At 46.3% G+C, this 15,461-nt stretch overlaps 1 long non-coding RNA gene across 1 annotated transcript; it reads right to left on the bottom strand.

Moving 5' to 3' along the window:
• Positions 1–6,077: 6,077 nt before the first annotated feature.
• On the bottom strand, positions 6,078–13,366 carry LOC103161056. The gene is made up of 3 exons (XR_003485197.2): positions 13,269–13,366; positions 11,590–11,717; positions 6,078–6,200 (listed from the first exon to the last, which is right to left on the bottom strand). It is a non-coding gene; the product is annotated as an uncharacterized LOC103161056 (long non-coding RNA).
• Positions 13,367–15,461: the final 2,095 nt, after the last annotated feature.

Genomic DNA, 15,461 nt, shown 5'->3' with positions numbered 1-15,461 from the left:
CCGGGGTGAAGGCTTGGGAGGCTCCGGCAGCTTCGGGGCAGGGGGCTCAGGGGCATTTCGAGCGGGTCTTTCATTCCCCCATTTCTCTTGTAACTGAATGGAATCTTCCATTCAGAGGTCTCTGGTTAGGTCTTTCTCTAAGCTTGGCCATGCTGCCTCTAACTATTCCTGTATGGTCTGTTATAGGACTACCTCAGAGAGTGATGTTAAGGATTTCTCGAGTGCATTGACTGACTCTTTTAGGACCTGGATATCTGTGTGCATGGCTTGCTGTAGAAGTTTGAAATGATTAATTCCCTATGCCGGCTGCTATGCCCCCCACTGTTATCCCTCCTAATAATAGGGCCACGGTAAAGGATATTGGCTCCCTCTTATATCGGGTTGATTTCCCTAATATGCTGTAAAGGAAATAAGGAGAGGCATAGAGGTGGTACCGGTGGAGCCCTTTTGCCATCCTCTGGTTACCTGAATCTTGTCCCATGAGGATGAAGGCTTCCAGTGAGCATCCCCTGTCGTTTCGCATCCCCATGCAAGGGAGTTCCTTTTGACTTAGCATTCTAACCAGGGAAAATGGACGGCGAAATTTCTTTCCAAACTGCTTCCTGCTGACTTTGGGACGAAGTTAGGGACCCCAGAAGGTTGAAATGCTAGTCAAAAGCAAAAAGGAATTTAGGCAATGGGGAATCCATCAGGGGCTTCTGGTTAGCAGACACTGTTGCAGAGATAGGGGGTGTCCATATCAGCAGACTGGTTCACATCCATAGCAAGTCCAGGGCTCGCAGTCTACTTAGAACAGCCTGTAGTCCGCAACTGATATTCAGATGTCTGTCAGAAGCAGAAACCTGTTTAAGACATATTTAAACTGTGAACAGAGGTTAAAACTTATTTATTGAAGCCCACAGTGCAGAAAAAGCAGATATCTGGATATCTGTTCAAACAGCAAGAACATATTTATAACTTTGAGTCCTAGCAAGAACTACAGATTTGGGCTATAAGCATGTACATTTCTCCTCTGTCCAGAGAGCCGGGTATGGATTGGATAGAGGTGCCTTTGGCCTGATGAAAAGCCCTTTAAGTTTGTACTTAGATGACAATCAAAATAAACTTAAAAACTTTGAGCTTGTGTCTGAACAGTAGATAGTCATTACTTTATCAGCTAACATACTGACTAGTCTATAGTGGATCTGACTGTCTGATGCTATCAAGCTGACAACCAGTAATATTTCAGAGATCTGAGAAGGGTATATTTTATCCAAATCTACTAAAAAGTGACAGAAGCCAGTTAGAAGTAGGTCCATATACAGTTAGCCAAATCCAAGTTTCTCCATTATCATTGGAGGCAGGTGTCTCAAAGAACAGCAATCTTCGCCAGGCCTATATTGTGAGAGGTTTTATTTTCTCTCTGTGGAAGAGGGACATGGAAAAGACTGACCTTGTTTTGTCTAGGCAAAGGGGTACAATCAATTTTCCAGTGTCCAGCAGCTTTGTCCACAGTCTCGCAGTCTCGGCCAGGTTCTGGCAGGCAGCAGGTTTCACATCTGAGCATCTCGCTCACTGGTCCAGGTGCGGGAACCGAGGTGCCTGTAATCTTCTTTGGAGATTTTGGGTCATTGTCAGGATCTGGCAGTCTGTCTGACATTATAACAATTTAAATGCCATATTCTGAAGATCTCTGAAGCATTAGAGGTCTGTTTGTCTGTTTTAATTACTTGCCTTAAGCATACATTAAGTATCTACAGGTGGCTAGGTAAGGTCTTATTTCTGTAAATAATTAGCACCTGCTCTAGAGAGGTACAGGTGATGCAAGGCCAGGGCAGGCACATCTAAGTGCCAGGATTCCTTAAACAGTAGCTTAACTTCTTAGGCAGGGTTTTTCTGTGACTTGTAACAACCTTTTCTCTGACCTTTGACAACTTTCCTCTGACCTTCTATAACTTTCCTCTGACCTTTTATAACTTTCCTCTGACCTTCTACAACTTGCTTTAACCCTCTGTAACTTTCTGTGACCTCCAATAACTTGCTTTAACCCTCTGTAACTTTTACCGCTTGCTTTAACTCTCTATAACCTTTTAGTTCATTTCTCTGACTCTCTTAGACATTCTTAGACAAGTTTCTTTTTTCCTTTCCCTCTTTATTATTTAAGTCTCCTACATTTTTTTTTCATTTCTCAGTTAACATCAAAATTTTATCAAAGTCCTTTTTACAGTTCTTAATAACTTTAAGGCCGTTTAGATGTCCGGATCAGGCCAGATAAGTTTATACGCTCGAGCTGAGGAACAAAGAGTAATTCATTTGCGTTTATGCACATCAATTACAAAACAAAGGCCAAACAACACAGAACACAGAACAGGTTTTCGCAGCGCGGTTTCGACAGAGAGTCGAAAGGAAGAATTGAGAGGGGGTCGGTCGAAGAAGGGGGCCCTCCTTCTTCGTCCCCAGTAAAGATTGCAAATCCCTCAAGCCGAGGGCTTTCTCCAAAGAGACTGGGAAGATGTCCAGTCATAGATCTAGGTTCAAAGTACAAATCCCTCACGCCGAGGGCTCCAAAGTACAAATCCCTACAAATCCCTCACGCCGAGGGCTACAAACGCTACCAGGACGTCTCCTGGAGCCGCGGTCGGGAGTCCGAACTCGTCAGTTCCTCTCGGAGCCGCCAAATACAAATGTACACAGCTGTATACTACAAACGCAAGTGCAATTCACAAGACGGACTCAGACCAGACAAGACAAAACAGCGGATCCGCACAACACTTACCTCCCAAACGTGGGTCGGTGGTCCCTGAGTGGGGGTCTCTATCCCGGACGAGCCCCCAAATGAAAGACCCCCGAAGAGGTACTTTCGTAGAGGGAGACCCACACCCAGGAATCAGCGAGGCCACGAACTGGATGTAAAAACAAGAGGCTTTATTGGAGACGCGGGTACCCGGGGCGACTTAGCTTCTGTGTGGCTAAGCGCCCCGAGCCAAGGGAAAGGGGTCCTTATATAGGGAAAAAGGCGCAAGCTAGGAGCAGGGATTCTATTGGATAATTCTAATGAGGCATTGTACAGAGCTATTCCCATTGGTCAATGTATATGAGGCACTATACAGGGTTATTCAAATGAGGCAAAGTACAGAGTTATTCAAATGAGGTGAAACACAGAGTCTTTCAAATGAGGCGAAATACAGAATCATTTCTATTGGATGGTTCAAATAAGACACAGAGCCATTCCAGATCAGCATATTCTCAAGGTCTGGTGTCTGGTACAACAGACTCAATTCCCCCCCCCTTCCTGATGGCTGACCTTGGGGGCGGAGACCTTGGGACGGAGTGTTTCTCTTCGGGCGGGGGCTCAGGGGCAGGGCTCCAGGCCGGCTCACTCGGTGTTTGTTCTCGTGCCGACCCACCTGGTGCTCGCCCTCGTGCCGGCCCACCCGGTGCTCGTTCTCGGGCCTGCCCACCTGGTGCTCGTTGCTCGGCCCCAGCCCCGAGGCGCGGTGCCAGGCGGGGCGGGCCGGGGGCGCGAGCCCTGCCGGGGTGAAGGCTTGGGAGGCTCCGGCAGCTTCGGGGCAGGGGGCTCAGGGGCATTTCGAGCGGGTCTTTCACTGGGGTAGTGTAGGGGACACTGTGAGGGCATGATCAGGGTGATATGGGGAAGGTTTAAGAGTGAGGGGTGAGCATGTGGGAGCCCCTTCTTCCTTTTCATCATCGGCTTGCTCTACTTATTCCGTGCCCTGCCAGCTGGCTAGGCTGCTCTGTAAGTAAGGCATCTCCCTAATGCATACCCTAATATCTTTACCTGACTCTGCATTGGTAATTCTCACATTAGGGTAGGACCTCTTGAACAAGCTCCAGGCAGCCATGTCATTCACAGAAGACTCTCCTAGGTTGCAACTGGGAGGCCCTGCTCAGACTTTAACTATAACCTGCCCAATAAAGTGAGGGATATCTGCTCCTACAAAATCCAGCCCATTCCCTGGAAGGGGAATGAAAAAAGTTGCTGATCCAGGTGTTAGACCCCCGGAAAACTCAGATATCGGGGTCCCAGGCCACGACTGTGGTCACCCCAATCACCAGGCAGATTCGAGAGCTTGCTGCAAACTGCATGAGGCTTTATTGTTTTTTAACAAGCTAACCCCATGTTAGCTCGGGTCTTTCACCCACCCGCCATGGCAGATGCCTTGCAAAAGACAGCTCGAACCTGCTGTGTACAGATCTTTATAGGGCAGCATAAGGGGAGTGTCTAGGGGTATGCACAGGCTCAGGATTGGTGTGCCTCCAGGCTTGGAGGGCTTGCCCTGTGTTGATTGGCCAACTGGTTGTTATGGCCCATAGGCCCTCCCAGGGTGGTTGCTATGCTCTGTGTGTCATTGCTGTGCGCTTGTCTGTAAAGTACACCCAGGGTCGTAAGCATAGCGCCACCAGCTAACTTCTGATTGGTTCCTTGTCACGAGGCAGGCACCTAACCTCTAGTGACTAAGACAAGGTCATAGAGCACGTGTTACTGTCATGACTGCCGAAATGGGGAGCTGGTCCCTTCACAGGAAATCCCTACAGTTTGGGCAAGGACAATCCTCTTGGCTTGGCAAACCATGTGCCACCATCATAGTGCATCTAACATCTAGGGCAGTGCCCATTTGAATCAAGCAGTTCAGAGGCTTGGAAAGGATTAAGATTCACATTAGGTGCCTCCTTGAAGCAAGCATACTTACTCCCTTTTTAAAAATAACTTAACTTTATTTTATGTGCATACATTTATGTGTGAATGTATCAGATCCCCTGGAACAAGAGTTACAGACAATTGTGAGCTGCCATGTGGGTGCAGGGAATTGAACCCAGGTCCTCTAGAAGAGCAACCATTGCTTTTAACCTCTGAGCAATCTCTCAAATCCCCATACTTATTTCTTGTCAGTCAGCCTGGAATACCCCCTTGTTGCTTGTCCACAAGCCTGGAACTTGAGACTATATACATCAGTACAAGACTAAAGGGAAGTGAACAAGAGGGTACAATCCATTTACACAACTGTTCAAATCCCTACGGTTTGCTCAGTTTATTACCATCAGAGCATAAAGTTTATACTGAATTGGGCTTAAAAGATGCATTCTTCTCCATCCCTCTGTCAAAATTAAGTCAGTCCATCTTCTCATTTGAATGGGCTGACTCTGAACTGAGATATCAGGACAACCTAACCTGGACCAGACTGCCTCTAGGGTTCAAAAACTCTCCCACCATCTTGGATGAAGCACTCAAGGAAGACTAAGTCTCTTCTGTAGTAATTACCCTGAGGTACCCTAACTTCAATATGTAGATGATTTATTGTTGGCTGCTAAAGATGAAAAGGCTGTTTGAGAGCCACCAGAGGCCTTTTGGAATCTCTAGCCCAGTTAGGTTACAGAGTTTCTAAAAAGAAAGCTCAAATTTTGCAACGGGCTTTGGTGGCACACACTTTTAATCCCAGCACTCTGGAGGCAGAGACGGGCAGATCTCTGTGAGTTTGAGGCCAGCCTGGTCTTCAAAGAGAGTTCCAGGACAATCTCTAAACCTACAGAGAAACCCTGTCTCAAAAAAAACCCTAAATAAACAAATAAATAAATAAATAAATAAATAAATAAATAGATCAGGGCTTTAATTTGGCTTAACTGGTTTATTGCATAGGTGGAGAGACTTAACATCGGGGTATAAAAATCTATCATTTTTCTCCTGAAGTCATCCTTCAGGCAGAATAAAGCATTCAGTCACAAATTGGAGCCCCGATTATGTTAATCACCCACACTATGTTGAGTCCATTAACACAAAAGGTCAGGTTGTTGGAACCCTGCATTATGCTGACCCCGCCCCCTGACAATGGGTGGAACATGCATTCAGCATTCAGGCAGATACTTAGGCACCTCAAAGGGCCCTGTGTTTCGCGGCTACATCATGGCTACATCACTCGTTTCGGGCTTCGAGGCTGCCTAAGGACTTAGTACGAATATGCAAACTTCCCTTTTTAAGTGAGCACCTCCATGTGCTCTCGCTCTCTCCCTTCATCTCCCTCCTCCCCCCTCTCTCCCCTTTCCTCCCCTTCCTCTCCCCCCCCTCTTGCTCTCCCTTCTCTGCCCCTCTTCGCTTCTTTTTCTCTGCTCCCAGTTGGCCAACACCCCCCTTCTCTTCTTCCCTTTCTCTTCAATAAACTCCATGTGGGTTTGTTGACTCGTGGTTCATGTTTCCTTGCCCGTGGCTGCAGCAAAAGAACAACACAGGTGAAATGTGTTTATTCCAAAAAATATACAGTGGTCACTGGTTTTTCAAGGTGTGATACTCTGGCATCTGTTTTTGGAATATTTGGAACTTTTAGACATTTCAGCATTTGATGATTGCTTCCTACCTTATAAATAGTATTATTTAATCCATACTTGCTTAGAAAACACAGCTGAAGGATAAGCTTTGGTCTTGGTTGAGAGTTGTTGCACGAAAAATAAATGACCCAGAGATAGATATTGGGGTTAAAACTTCAAGCTGAAGATCAGAAAAGCAAAGCTGTGGGCAGTAGCTCTCACTCTACCTCAGACTGAAAGGTGATCCTGACTCCCCCAAACCTCAGGCTATAACCTCTCCTCAGCATAGCTGGAGAATCCTGAGACTTCTATGTCTTCCTATCCTCAATGTGGCTGGAGAATGAATGCCACATACTGAGACCTTGCTCCTGTATTAACTACCTCCCTAATGCTGGGATTAAAGGTGTGTGATCCCAGGTGCTGAGATCATCTTTGTGTGAGCTTTCTCTTTAGGACTGGATCAACTTGTGTAGATCTGGGTGGCCTTGGACTATAGAGATCCAACTACCTCTTAATCCTGAGTCCTAGGATTAAAGGTGTAGGGAGCCGTCCCTGCATTCTCCATTACAATGATGGCGCCTGCAGGCACTGAATGTAAATAAGATTATTGTGCAGGCGCTGGGTAATCTTCCATTCCTTGATCTCTGCCTATTCCGTGGCGTCATATGGCCTGAAGAGCTGAAGCCAATCATAGGGTAACACGTCCCAGGCGGCGGCTGCCAGCCTTTATTAGGGGACGGGATTCTTGGCTCGGGGTCTCCGCTCTGGTAAGCTTATGCTCTCCTCTCAAGACGTATTAAAGCTTTACTGCAGAAGGATCCGAATGTCCTGTGTGGTTCTTGCTGGCGAGACGATAGCGCGGGACATAAAGGTATGTACCACCACCTCCTAGCTTCTGGCTGCTGGGATTAAAGGTGCATATCACCACTGCCTGATCTCTATAGTTTGAGGCTGACTTTGCTTTCTGATTCCTCAGGAAAGCTTTAATAAATCAAAATAATATATCATCACAGACAGTAGTTCATGAAGAACATTGAAAGAATTGATGACTATTCGACAGTTACTTTAAGAAGACCTACCCTCACCCAGCCCCCTGCTTTAGCAGCCATGACCAGCTACATAAGAGATCTAGCAAGACAAAGGCCTCTTGACTCAGCACATGTGGTTAGTTTTCAGCCTTCTGACCTTGCAGGAGCTGCCCTAGATCAGATACACTCTACATGGCAAGGAACCAATCATAAGTTACCTGATGTGCTTTCTGGTAAAAGTGGTGTAACAGTGACGTACAGAGCATAGCAACTGGGAGGTCTTATAGGCCATAGCAACCAGTTAATCAATCAGCACAGGACAGGTTGCCCAAGCCCGGAAGCGCATCAGTCCTGAGATGTTTTTGTTCCCCTAGACACTCCCCTTATGCTGCCCAATAAGTTACCCCCACCTCAGTTTCTCTGGGTACTTCTCATGCCAGCTGCCGTGCTGGATGGATGAGGGGCTGAGTTAATGCAGTTAACTCGTTAATAATAAAAGACTCTTTGCTTTTGCATCGGATTGGGTCTCTTGGTGATTTGGGGGTTCAGAATTAGGTCACAACAGCCTATGCTGTACCTGGGCCCTGATCATCTTTTAGCAAGGGTCAGGTGAAATGCCAAACTTGTAATGTCCATAGTCTTATGTCACACTCCAAAGGAGATGAGGTTACCCTTAGTACACACCTCATTCAGACAGTTTGAAACTGCTGGAGACTTGCTTCAGGTGGGGGGGTTCGTGTCCCAAAGATGTATGGAGTTGGGGGGGGCACCATGATCTGAGGATGAGTCACAATGTCTGACAGCAATGTTTAATTGAAAAGGCTACCTTTTATTGCACACAGGATTAAGTGGGAGAAAAAGGGTGTGTGAACTGGGGTGTGTCTTGAAATCAGGGATTGAGGAAGCTAACCTTGACCTTGACAATAGGCACCAGTCATAAATTAATGAAAGGTCCATCAATTCCTCTTGTGTGCTTTAGCAAGCAGGAACTTTCCTCAAGCTGCCCAAGGAATGGAAACCCTTATCCAAATGCCTGACCTTGGGGAAAGGACTACTTCTGGGGAGCAGAAACTATACTACAATTTCCTAGTCTTACTATATAGGCTTGTTCCCCCCCCCTTTTTTTTTTCCTGAGACAGGGTTTCGCTGTAGCTTTGAACAAGACTGGCCTTGAACTCATGGAGATCCACCTGCCTCTGCCTCCATAGTGCTGGGATTAAAGGCATGTGCCAATGAAAGTGAAAGACCCCCAGAGAATCAAGTCCCCAGGATCTCGGTCCAGTACAGAGGCCACCCCAATCACCAGGCAGAGTCAAAAGCTTGATGCAAACAGCACGAGGCTTTATTGCAGTTGTTTAACAAGCTAACCCCATGTTAGCTCAGGCCTTTCATCCACCCACCATGGCGGATGGCTAGGAAAGACGAGGCGAAGCCATGGCATAGAGATCTTATAGGGCATGGTAAAGGGAGTGTCTAGGAGTGAAAGACCCCTGCCCCTTAGCCCTTTCTTTCTCAAGTTTGTCTCCTCCTCCTCCTGTCGGCGGCTTCCCTGATCCCCACCCCCGGCGGCCTCCACTTCTCCCGCCACCACCCGCACGCCCGGCCCGAGAACGAGCACCAGGTGGGCCGGCACGAGGGCGAGCACCAGGTGGGCCGGCACGAGAACAAACACCAAGTGAGCCGGCCTGGAGCCCTGCCCCTGAGCCCCCGCCCGATGAGAAACACTCCGTCCCAAGGTCTCTGCCCCCAAGGTCAGCCATCAGGAAGCGGAGGGGGGGGAATTGAGTCTGTTGTACCAGACACCAGACCTTGAGAATATGCTGATCTGGAATGGCTCTGTGTCTCATTTGAACCATCCAATAGAAATGATTCTGTATTTCGCCTCATTTGAAAGACTCTGTGTTTCACCTCATTTGAATAACCCTGTATAGCGCCTCATTTACATTGACCAATGGGAATAGCTCTGTACAATGCCTCATTAGAATTATCCAATAGAATCCCTGCTCCTAGCTTGCGCCTTTTTCCCTATATAAGGACCCCTTTCCCTTGGCTTGGGGCGCTTGGCATCACAGAAGTTAAGTCGCCCGGGTACCCATATCTCCAATAAAGCCTCTTGCGGTTTTGCATCCAAGTTCGTGGTCTCGCTGATTCCTGGGTGCGGGTTTCCTTCTACGAAAGTACCTCTTCGGGGGTCTTTCAGGAGTACGTACAGGCTCAGGATTGATGTGCCTCCAGGCTTGGAGGGTTTGCCCTGCGTTGATTGGCCAACTGGTTGTTATGGCCCATAGGCCCTCCCAGGGAGGTTGCTATGCTCTGCGAGTCATTGCTGTGCACTTGCCAGTAAAGCACACCCAGTAAAGCACACCCAGAGCCGTAAAGCATAGTACCACAAGCTGACTTCTGATTGGTTCCTTGCCACGAGGCAGGCATCTGACCTCCTAGTGACCAAGGCAAGGTTATGCAAGCAGGTGCTAGGCTGTTATGACTGCTGAAATGGGGAGCTGATCCCTTCAAAAGACTCCCCCGGAGGCACAGGCCCCTAGGATCTCAGCCCAGGACCTCGGCTGAGACGAAAACTTGATGCAAACAGCAAACGGTTTTATTGCAGTTGTTCAATGAGCTAACCCCATGTTAGCTCAGGACTTTCATCCATCCACCATGGCGGATGGCTAGGAGAAACCTGGAGAAACCACGGCATAGAGATCTTATAGGGCAGCAAAAGGGTAGTGTCTAGGGGCACACACAGGCTCAGGATTGGTGTGCCTCCAGGCTTGGAGAGCTTGCCCTGTGTTGATTGGCCAACTGGTTGTTGTGGTCCATAGGCCCTCCCAGGGCGGTTGCTATGCTCTGCATGTCATTGCTGTGCACTTATCCATAAAGCACACCCTGAGCCGTAAAGCATATTACCAACAGCTAACTTCTGATTGGTTCCTTGCCACGAGGCAGGCATCTGACCTCCTAGTGACCAAGGCAAGGTCAGGCAAACACATGTTATACTGTCACAGCTGCTGAAATGGGGAGCTGGTCCCTTCACCACCACTACCCTGTTTCTTCGGGGTCCGGCCTGTATCAGTCCCATGCTACAGAGGCCATCTATTCTGGACTGATGTCTTTGGGGCTGCAATCGGAACCAGCAGAACAGCCCCAGGTCCATCCCTGAGTGAGGGAGTGTGGATTGTCATCTCACGCTCTCAATCATGGTGGAGTCCACAGTTTATTCAAGCATCCTCTTAAATAGCTATCCAACAGTGGGGGTGACAGCAGAAGACATGTATTATCATGTATAAAGCTGATATCAAATATTTTCTTTAATCCCAGAAACAGTCTTAGAACTGCACGTCCTCACCAGTCTCTCACCAGTCCCTAGGCACATATACAAGCCCTCAGACATTCCACAAGGGCCTCAGCCTTCCAGTGGCAGGCATGTTTCACTAGCTCTCAGGATAGGTGTGGGCCCACCCAGGGCCTAGGTCTATTGTTATACAAACTAGTAACCATTCTCCACCTTGGTCAGGCCATCTGGAGGTAACCTGCCTACATCTAAAAGAACTCCTGTAATTGAGCTGACGTTTGCACCCAAAATATCATAATTGATATTTTTGGGCCTCAACACGTTTCTCTCTTTCTCTCTGTCTCTCTGTCTCTCTGTCTCTCTCTCTCTGTCTCTCTCTCTGTCTCTCTTTCTCTCCTTCCCTCCTTCCCTCCCTCCCTCCCTCCCTCTCTCTCTCTCTCTGTGCCTGTTCCCCTCTTAATACTCCCAAAAGGGAAGGTCCTGATGTATTACTCTTTTCCCATTATACTATACCATTCTGATTTCTCTATACTTAATAACTGAACTTTTGCCCTCAATGGCCTCAGGCTCTGGACGTCTGAATTGTCGGCATTTCATCCTTTGGATCAGGCATGTCTAGTAAATCTCTGACTTTCCTCTTCTTGGTGTTATTAGGAGGACACAACGGAATTCCTGGTTTTTTGGTGGCTGGGATTTATTTTCCAAAGAATTATTTTGTTTAGAGAAGGTACCATTGTACACATTTTTATCCTTACCAAAGGCTGCACAAAATTTCCCAAAGGAAAAGGTATTACTATTGAGAATCATTAAAAATGAAAGTAAAAAGGTGTTGGAGAAGTGTGAACTGCAATGCTGAAATGCTGGTCACCATTTGGTTCACAATAATCTCCCTTCCAATACTATCATCCTTTCTCCTCCTTCTAGGGCCTGTATCTGCAGACTCTTGCAAGTTTTTAAGTGAAGCCTGGTTACCTCCAAGTTACTGTTCTATCAGCATCTCTCTTACAAACGGTCCATGTGGTCCCAGGCATGCGTGGAGTTGCTCCTGGAACTTCTTTCATTTTTGCTGCCATGTACAGGCCACATTATTGTTCCCTCTACTGTTAAAAACAAAAACAAAACAAAAAACCATTTTGTTGTGGGACAGAGTTTTTCTATGTAGCACAAGCTGGCCTCAACCCTAGAATCCTTCTGCTTCAGCTTCCCAAGTGCTAAGATTATAGGAATGTGCCACCACACCCAGCTCAATGTTCATCATTGTTTCTCTCTCCTTTTTTTTTTTTTTTTTTTTTTTGAGACAGGGTTTCTCTGTGTAGCTTTGAAGCCTATCCTGGCACTGGCTCTGGAGACCAGGCTGGCCTCGAACTCACAGAGATCCGCCTGCCTCTGCCTCCCGAGTGCTGGGATTAAAGGCATGTGCCACCAATGCCCGGCTCATCGTCTCTTAAAAAAACAAAAACAAAAAAACTAATTTTTAAAATTTCACTGTGAGTCTTGTGTTAATGGAATAACTATCCATTAGCTCCTATTTTCACAGTCATATGCAGACCCTTCTAGGTCATATGCCTTTATTCCTTGATGGAATGAGGTGCTGACACCAATATCATTGTCTCCAACAAACTCCATGTCATAGTTTTAAATGATTTCACTATGTGTGCAGTGGGTCATTAGAATGCTAATATTTCAATAAAGATTATTTTCCTGGGGTGTGTATGTCTGTGATTAATTGTAGGCACATATGTGCCATGGGGCTTATGTGCAGGTCCGAGGATAACCAAGTTTGAGAGTCCATCCTCTCTTTCCACCTTGCTTGAGGCAGGGTCTTTCTTGTTTTGCTACTATGCTTCATCCTTGAGGCTAGCTGGCCCTTGAGCTCCAAGGAATTTGCCTGTCTGCTTCCCATTTTTCGGTAGGACACTAGAATCACAGCTATGTATTATCATGTCCAACTTCTATATGGGTTCCAGAGATCCAAACTTAGGTAACCAGACTTGTGTGACAAAAGGTTTTAGCCAATGAGTCACCTATCTTCCCAGCAAAGCAGTTCTAGGGATCTAAACTCAGGTCATCTGGCTTGTATGACAAAAGCTTTTAGCCAATGAGCTATCTTCCCAGCCCAGTAAAGTGTTTTGTTTTATGGCAGTGTTTGAGACAAGGAGTTAGGACAGGACATAAGTGGCTAATTTGGGAGATAACTGAGTTGGCAGGAACAAATAAGGAGGAGTTAATTAACATCCTTAGAGGTGTGCTGTCAACGTCATTACCATGAACAAAAGGAATCAAACCTAGTGAGTCCTCTGGTAATCACCCTGAGAACCCCATATTTATTTAGTGGCATCTTGCCTGTGAACCTGTAATAGTGACCACGCCCATTGAGGAATGGTTTCAGGTGTGGATGTGACCTGTTTAAAGTAGAGGAGCTGGAGATGCAAGTCCCCTTGGGTCACAGAGAGCATCAGAGAAGCAGGGTCTGCATTCTTCAAGCAGGGACACGGAGACAGTTACTTACTGTTACTGTGTAAGTTCATCACCAACAAAACACCTATTTATCAGTTATCTCACCTTCGCATATATACCACATATATAGCTATATACCAGAAGATTATATACCAGAAGACTATAGGTTAGGGTACTATCCACTGGTTTCTTACCCTACAATTAGAGTTAGTCTTGGAAACATTTGCTTCCTCAGGCTTTGCTGAGCTTGCCTGTGACATTTGTGTGATCCTGGACCTTTGGAGAAGAGCCTGAATTCAAAGCAGAAAGAATTATCATTGTCATTTGGGACATTGCCACAGAGAATTTGAGCTCACATAGAATGTTTACCACAGTGGCTGCTGAAATTTGGAGTAGGTAGGTCTATGTATGACATATGTCTGGCCACTAAACTTATTGTGTTGCCTGGCTTTTCAGTTTCCGAATCTGTTTTCCTCTATTTTCTCCCTTGATCACAGCTTAGCCTTTGGCATTACAATGGCTACTACTACTAACAGCTGTCTTTGTCTTTCCAGTTGGGTCCCTCTCATTTCAGAGCTTCAACAATTCTTAGGTCCTCACCTGATTACAGAACTTTGATCCAACACCTAATTCAGCTTGATCCAATGGTCAGTCATCATCTTTTCTCCTGGCATGTTTGCTCAATACATCATTTTCACTCAGCAAAACTGCCACTTTAGTTACTACAATCGGATTCTATCCCTACTCAGTGCCTGTACCTAAGTGAATATAGCTACAGAATCAGACAGACACTATCACCTATAAACTTGTAAGACCTTGTACAAATTATTAGTCCTACTAAATCTTTGTTTTCTTAGCTATGTTCAAAGGTTGAAATGAACATTTGGAGCCAGGTTGAGTCCCTGAGGCAGGAAGATAGAGTGTTCCAGGCCAGCCTGAGCTGCACAGCAGGAATCTGCCACAAATAAAAATTCATAAGTAAAAAAAAAAATTCATAAGTAAAAACTTCTGGTTTGGTTGGAGAGATGGCTCAGAGGTTAAGAGCATTGACTGCTCTTCCAGAGGTCCTGAGTTCAATTCCCAGCAACCACATGGAAAAGTAACCAGATGTGAATCATTAATAAAGACTACTCAACACAAACAAACAAACAAACAAAACTGGTTTACTAGCTGCAAGGGGACAGGAATCATAGTACATGTCCTTGATCCCTTCACTGTCCCACCACTGAACATAGCAATGGGTTATCTTTTCTCCTTTCTGCCTTAATTTCACAACATCCTATCAACTGAAGACTTTCGATATCAAGTAGGGAAGGAAAGCAATAAACAGAACCATCAGCTTGCTTTGTTGTCTGATTTCTGCTTTGCAAAGTAGAACCAAGGCAGTTTCTGTTTTCATTCCTCACTGACTCCGATTCTGAAATGTGTGAAATATGGGGGGAAAGTAAGACTAACATCCAAATGTGGGCTGGAGAAAGCATTTACTGTTCCTCTAGAAGACCTAGGTTTAGTTCGCAGCACTCACATAAAGGCACACAACTATCTGTAACTCCAGTTCTAGGAGACCTGACACCCTCTTCTGACTTCGGCAGGCCCTGCACACATGGTTGACAGACTAACACACATACAGGATCTCTCTACATAGTCCTGTCTATCCTGGAACTCACCAGGCACATCAGGCTAGCCTCAAACTCAGAGATCCTCCTGCCTTTCCTTCCAAGAGCTGAGATAAAAGGCATGCACCACCGCAGCCAGCTTAAATTTTAAATAGATTTATATTATATATTAAAAAGGACATGTATATATAACAAAGCAAAGAAATCCAAATGCATGACCATGACCATAAACAGTGGCATACCTGTGATCCTAATGTTGGTAAGACTGAGGCAGGTAAGAGTAAACCCTGGTCCTGCTTAGGTTTGAGCCAAGCCAAGCAGCCAGGCTTGCTCTACAGAGACCATTAGATGAGGAGAAGCACAGTGGTTCATCAGTAGCAGGAGCAGTACCCCAGCAAGAGGAGGCTGAAGGATTCATGGAAAATAGCTGTGGATTACAGGAGGGCTGGATGGGGTAGTGTCTTTCATGCCACTGTACCCAACTACATTACTTTCCTCATAGTGGTGACAAAATAACCTGACAAAAGCAACTCATCATAGTAAGTGAATGGAAATGAGGACATGACCATTCCTAGGCATGGTTGAAGTCTTTATTATAGATATGAGGGAGAGTTCAGTTAGAGGCGTCTGGAAGGGAGGGTCTAGACAGAACATGGCCAGCAGACTGAAGCAGGCCACGAGAGGAGAGAATAGGGGCAGGGAGAGTGAGAGAGGAAGAGAGAAGGAAAAGGAGGCCCAGGGAACAAAGAGAGAGTATAGGAACCAAGAGAC

This window comes from Cricetulus griseus, chromosome 4 (genome assembly GCF_003668045.3).
Source record: "Cricetulus griseus strain 17A/GY chromosome 4, alternate assembly CriGri-PICRH-1.0, whole genome shotgun sequence".
Lineage (NCBI taxonomy): Eukaryota > Metazoa > Chordata > Mammalia > Rodentia > Cricetidae > Cricetulus > Cricetulus griseus.
Note: the sequence above shows the minus strand (reverse complement) of the source record. Positions and strands in the feature narration are given on the sequence as shown.